Source organism: Phoenix dactylifera, unplaced genomic scaffold (genome assembly GCF_009389715.1).
Source record: "Phoenix dactylifera cultivar Barhee BC4 unplaced genomic scaffold, palm_55x_up_171113_PBpolish2nd_filt_p 002901F, whole genome shotgun sequence".
Classification (NCBI taxonomy): Eukaryota; Viridiplantae; Streptophyta; class Magnoliopsida; order Arecales; family Arecaceae; genus Phoenix; species Phoenix dactylifera.
This window is the reverse complement of record NW_024069987.1, coordinates 10,714-17,433: the sequence shown is the minus strand read 5'-3', so window position 1 is coordinate 17,433 and position 6,720 is coordinate 10,714. Positions and strand designations below refer to the sequence as shown.

The 6,720-nt window shown below is 39.8% G+C and overlaps 1 non-coding gene across 1 annotated transcript; it reads left to right on the top strand.

Annotated features, from left to right (window-relative positions):
* The first annotated feature begins 5,750 nt into the window (after window positions 1–5,750).
* LOC120109829 lies at window positions 5,751–5,856 on the top strand. The gene has a single exon (XR_005510589.1). It is a non-coding gene; the product is annotated as a small nucleolar RNA R71 (small nucleolar RNA).
* Window positions 5,857–6,720: the final 864 nt, after the last annotated feature.

Here is a 6,720-nt window from a genome sequence, read left to right as displayed (position 1 = left end):
CTGCAGGATTTCGAGAGTTGTGGATGTTTATTTTAGTACCTCATGGGCTTTATCTATAATATTCCAGTTTACTCAAATTTTTTACAACGACGGCTTTCACACTATTGTCTTTTTCAAGGTCAATAATTTTTTTTAATAAAAGATAGATTAAATTGTGCACTTTTACTCTTGTGGTGATATTTCCGTGTAACGAGCAATCAGTCGACAACTCTCACACCAGTTGGTATAAGGTGTCGGGCATCAAGACTCCCCTACAGACTTATGCTCGGAGTCCTCATCACAAACCCACTTGATCTTTGACAATAGGTAGCCCTTTTCGATGTTCCTGACTAAATCCATTTTTATTGATGAATATTTTTTTTTGGATTAGATAAGTATGATTCATCAAGGTCCAAGGTTGCTACTATACTATTAACATAATGTCGAGCCTAGACTTTAGAAGTGTCGGCCAGTGTGTAATGAAATTAGCTTACAACTCACTAAGAGAGATTTAATAAAAAGAACTCAATTTTGCATTACTTTCGACTAGTCATTGAGCTTTTTAGATTTTATATACCTTGTGTGTTTATCATTCTCGCATTAATATATAGAAATTAGGTTTTAAACCCCCCTTTTTTTATTATAATCTTTTTTTTCAATTTATAAAAATGAAAATGAACACAATTTTTTTTTAAAAAAGATTTTTTTATGATAAAAATCCAGATGAAGACCCTCAAACATAAACCTGACATTGTGAAGTGAAAACGAATGCAAGAGATGCAAACAAAACAAAAATGCTTAAAAATACTTAAAAATATTCCTAAACCTAAACCTAACATTGTCCTCAATGTTAAAGAAATCTAAGAGAATTGGGTTGCCTCCCAACAAGCGCTAAGTTTATATCTTCAGCCAGACAAAGTGCATCCTTAATTATTTTGATAAGCAGGATTCATCAAATTAAGGGATTTGATCAATTGTCCATCGGCAACACAGTCCACATAAGGTTTTAACCTTTGGCCATTGACTTTTAAAACATGTCCATCATTGAGGTGTTGGATCTCTACTGCACCATAAGGAGAAACCTTTTTCACTACGAATGGTCCATCCCATCTAGAGCAAAGTTTACCCGGGAAGAGTCGCAACTTGGAATTGAATAGCCAAACCTTTTGACTAGGCTCGAAGATCTTACGGTTAATGGTTTTATCATGAAAAGCCTAAGTCCTTACTTTATAAATTTTAGCATTTTCATAGACCTCATTGCGCAACTCTTCAAGTTCACTTAGTTGGAGTTTTCGGTTAGGACCAGCTGTTGCCATGTCTAAGTTAAACTTTTTGATAGCCCAGAAAGCTCTATGTTCAAGTTCTACCGGTAGGTGACAAGCTTTTCTAAAAACTAATTGGTAGAGAGACATGCCAATAGGAGTTTTGTAGGCAGTACGGTAGGCCCAGAGAGCATCATTTATCCTTTGAGACCAATCTTTTCTATCGAAACGTACCGTTTTCTCTAAATGTGTTTTAACTTCCTATTGGACACCTCGACTTGTCTACTCATTTGGGGATGGTATGGGGTAGCAACTTTGTGGATGATGTTATATTTGCGATTCAAAGCCTCGAAAGATCGGTTGCAAAAATGAGATCCCCCATCACTGATGATGGCTCGGGATGTGCCAAAACTACAAAAGATATTTTCATGTAAAAATTTAACCACAACCTTGTGGTCATTAGTTTTAGTGGCGACAGCGTCTACCCATTTTGAGACATAATCAACCCCTACCAAAATGTATTCGAAACCAAAAGATGGTGGAAAAGGGCCCATAAAATCAATACCCCAGACATCAAAGATTTCTACAATTAAAATAGGATTGAAAGGCATCATATCTCTACGGGAGATGGTACCCATCTGTTGACACTGTTCACAAGTTTGGCAAAAGTTATGGGCATCTTTGAAAAGTGTGGGCCAATAAAATCCACTCTGTAAGACTTTTGCTGCAGTTTTTCTACCCCCAAAATGTCCCTCACAAGTTTGTGAATGGCAGCATGAAAGAATACTTTGAAACTCGCATTCGGGGATACATCGATGGATTACTTGATTGGTACAATATTTGAATAGATCGGGATCATCCCAATAATAGAACTTCACTTGTGAAAAGAATCAGTTCTTGTCTTGAGTTGGCCAATCATCAGAAATTCGTCCTATGGCAAGGTAATTTACTATGTTTGCAAACCATGGCATTTTTATTCTTTGTACCTCAAATAATTGTTCATCTGAAAAAGAATCGTGTAAGGGTGAGGTATTTTGAGAGGGCTCAAGAAGAATTCTATATAAGTGGTCCGCTACGACATTTGCAGTACCTTTCTTGTCACGAATTTCTAGATCAAATTCTTGTAGTAAAAGAATCCATCGAATAAGACGGGGTTTGGTGTCTTTCTTTGCAAGAAGGTGTCGAAGGGCAGCATAATCAGTGAATACGGTAACCTTGGATCCTAAAAGGTAAGATCGAAACTTGTCTAGCATGAATACTACAGCTAGTAACTCTTTCTCAATGGTGGTGGTGTTCAATGTGCATCTAAGAGTGCTTTACTAGCGTAGTAGATGACATGAGGTACCTTTTCTAGCCGTTGCCCTAAAACTGCCCTAATGGCATAGTCGGATGCGTCATACATCAGTTCAAATGGAAGCGTCCAATTAGGGGGCCGTATGATAGGTGCAGTGGTCAATTTCGAGGCGAAAATTTTCAAATGCCTCCTCGCATACTTCATCAAAGACAAAGGGAGTGTCCTTGGCAAGAAGATTGCACAAGAGTTTGGAAATCTTATTGAAATCCTGAATGAAGCAATGGTAGAAACCAGCATGGCCAAGAAATGATCAGATTTGTTTCATAGTTTTGGGTGGAGGGAGATTGGAAATAAGATCGACCTTGGCTTTATCTACTTCAATGCCCCTCTTGAACACAACGTGTTCCAAGACTATGCCTTCTTGAACCATGAAATGGCTCTTTTCCCAACTTAACACTAGGTTGGTCTCCTTACATCTTTTCAGAACTAAAGTTAAATTATCCAGACAATCATCAAAAGATAGGCCAAAAACTGAGAAATTATCAATGAACACTTGCAGAAAGTTTTTCACCATATTTGAAAAAATGGCCATCCTACATCGTTGAAAAGTTGCAGGGGCATTGCATAGTCCAAAAGGCATCCTCCTATATGCAAATGTCCCAAATGGACAGGTAAAGATGGTTTTTTCTTGATCGTCCGGATAAACAGGTATTTGATTATATCCAAAATAACCATCTAAGAAGCGGTAGAAACCTTGACTGGCCAACCGTTCCAAAATTTGATCTATGAAAGGTAGAGGGAAATGGTCTTTCCTAGTCATTGAATTGAGTTTTCTGTAGTCAATGCACACGCGCCAACCCGTGGTTGTGCATGTTTGTATCAATTCTCCTTCCGTATTTTCAACCACAGTGATACATGATTTTTTTGGCACCACTTGTGTCGGACTTACCCACTTACTATCAGAAATTGGGTAAATGATTCTGGCATCTAATAACTTCACCACTTCTTTCTTGACTACCTCCTTCATGTTAGGATTGAGTCTTCTTTGCATTTCTTGGGTGGGCTTTGCATCATCTTCGAGGTGAATTCGATGCATGCAAACGAAGGGGTCAACCCCTTTCAAATCGGCTACAGACCATCCTATGGCATGTTTATTCTCTTCTAGCACCCTTAAAAGTTTAACTTCCTGTTCCGTAGATAAGTTGGCCGCGATGATTATAGGGAGAGTATCTTCTGGTCCTAGAAAAGCATACTTAAGAGTTGTCGGAAGTGGCTTCAACTCAAGTTTAGGTAGAGAATCAATGGAAGGACAAAGTGGTGTGCTAGCAATGGGGAAAAGAGGTTCAGGTCGGATCTTCCAAGTAAGGGAACTCATGGGAGATTGATTGTCGAGTAAGATGTTGACTTCTTCTATGGCCTTGTCTATATCAAAGTTGTCAATGTCAAAATGGGCCAAGCATGCCTCTAGGGGGTCATCCGCTAAGATATAGGGAAGGGCTTTCTCTACAAGATCATCCATTTCGTCAATCAGGCAACACTCGTCTTCTCTCACATGTTGGTCAGCGGCATGAAACACATTCAACTTAATTTTCATGTTCCCAAATGATATGTCCATTGCCCCAGTTCTACAGTTGATACATGCATTGGCTGTCGCTAAAAAGGGACGACCAAGAATCACAGAAATTTATTTTTTTAGGTTGGGCACATATTCCATATCAAGGACGATAAAATCTACTGGAAAATAGAATTTGTCTACCTTGACAAGAACATCTTCAATCATCCCCCGCGGCATCTTCACAGATTGATTAGCCAATTGTAAGGACACCGCGGTGGGTTTTAATTCACCGAATCCAAATTTCTCATAGACTGAATAGGGTAGAAGATTCACACTTGCCCTTAGATCTAAGAGTGCTCGGTCAATGGAGTTATCTCCTATGACATAGGAAATAGTGGGAGCGCTAGGATCTTTGAATTTTGGAGGGATGTTATGTTGGAGAATGGAACTTACCTGCTCAGTTAGGAGGACCTTTTTAGGCACATGTGTCCTAGATTTTTGCTTTTGGGTGCAAAGTTTTTTGAGAAATTTGGCATAGGAGGGAACTTATTTGATGGCATCAAGAAGTGGGAGGTTGATTTTAACTTGTTTGAAAACCTCCATCATCTCTTCTAGTGAAGTTTCCTTCTTGCCAAAGGGAGTGGGTGCATTAAGTGCTTCAGGGAATGGGGCCTTTGGAATGTGGGTTGTGGCAAATGGTGGACTAGCTGAAGAAGGTTTTGGATTTTTATGTGATATATTCTTCTCCTCTTCTTCATCTTCCTTGTTGTTACCCTCCCTAACCTTATTATCTATTACACGTCCACTCCTAAGGGTGGTCAAAGCATTGGCTTGCTCATGATTTGGTAGAGTTTTTTGAGCCACGTATTGTCCCCTTGGATTACTCATTGGTTGACTTGGAAGCTTGCCTTCCTCTCGCTTGTTTAATGCATTAGCTAGTTGACCCATTTGTGATTCTAGCTTAGCAATGGATTGCGTGTGCGAGTGCAATAGTTGTGTGTTTGCCTCCAAATCTTGAAGGGCAATCAACACTTTCTTCTTAAAGGTTGTATTTCTTTGGGTTGGAGGAGGAGGATGTTGAAATTGAGTTGAGGGACGGTAGAGATGAAAATTCTGAGGGTTTTAAAAATTTTGGGAGTAGGGTTGGGTAGTATTCGAAGCTTGCTGCCTCCAAGAAAAATTTGGATGATTCCGCCATCCCGGATTATATGTATTGAAAAATAGGTCATTACCCGGTCTGGGCTGTGTTTGGGCAGCATTGATGTGTTCTTGCACGAGTTCGGAGAATTAGGATGCTGAGGGGCACTCATGAATAGGATGCAATGGGCTAGAACAGATAGCACACACTTATGCTTGGAAAGAGCTAACGACATGTCCCCCTATCATCAGTTGGTCAATCTTATGGGACAATGCATCTATCTTGCTAGATAGGTCCATAGAATGACTTATTTCACAAATGGTCCCTTTTCTTTGGAAATTCGAGGGTGCTTGACGAGAACAGGAAGCATGGTGGAGGAAGTTTTCATTGAGATTTTTAAATAATTGCCATGCTTCATGCTCGTTTTGAAGCATGAAAGTTCCTCCGCATGCGGCATCGATCATCTGACGGTTTCGTTCAGTCAATCCGTCATAGAAGCATTGCACTATCTGCCATTTAGGTATTTGATGATGTGGGCATTTATGGATTAGGTCCCGAAATCTCTCCCAAGTTTCATAAAATTCTTCTCCCTCAGTTTCGGAGAAGCTTGTGATGGCACGCCTAAACTGGTTCGTTCTTCCTATGGAAAAGTATTTTTTAAGAAATTTTTGTTGCATTTGATCCCAGGAATGAATCGAATCGGCTTCTAAAGAATTCAGCCATTGCTTGGATCTATCTTTAAGGGAGAAGGGGAATAATCTAAGTTTCAGAGCATCATCAGTGAAGTTCTGAATCTTGACAGTGGTGCAAATCTCAAGAAATTCATCTAAGTATTTATATGGGTCTTCATTGGTGAGCCCATAAAAAGATGGGAGCATTTGGATCACACTAGACTTTATTTCATATTGTATAGCTGCTACCTCAGGTAATCGAATGCAAGATGGGGAAGTGTAAATGGTGGGAGTGAAGTACTCCCTCAGGAGTTTGGGTTGTTCTTCAGCCATCTCAGGAGGTGGGGATGATTCTAATGTTCTGATCTCAGCTCGAATATTTCTAAGGGTCCGTTCTATTTCAGGATCAAAAGGTAATAAGTCACGTACTCTAGAATGACTCCCTTGCATAAACTAGTACTTGATCAGTCAAGCATGCAATAAAAGAAAAACACATCAAATCCTTGTATTTGCCCTAAAATCACTAGACAGCTCCTAACTGGTTTGAAGAGGGCACCTAAGCCTCCAATCCGGTCTAATAAACTGAGTTGACCAGGTAAGCTTCCCGGTAAGTGGGGGGGTCAGATGCGTTCGCAAAGGTCCTACTTAAAAACCACTTGCCTCAAACAGATGAACTGTCTTCCTTATAGGGATAAAGCTTACCTAGACATTAACTAAGCCACAAAGCGAAATTAGTGCAACTTTCGGTGATCTTCGTCCTATTGAGCTCGAATGTCCCTAGGAGCCAACGTCTAATTGATTTTAATTAAGCTAACACTATG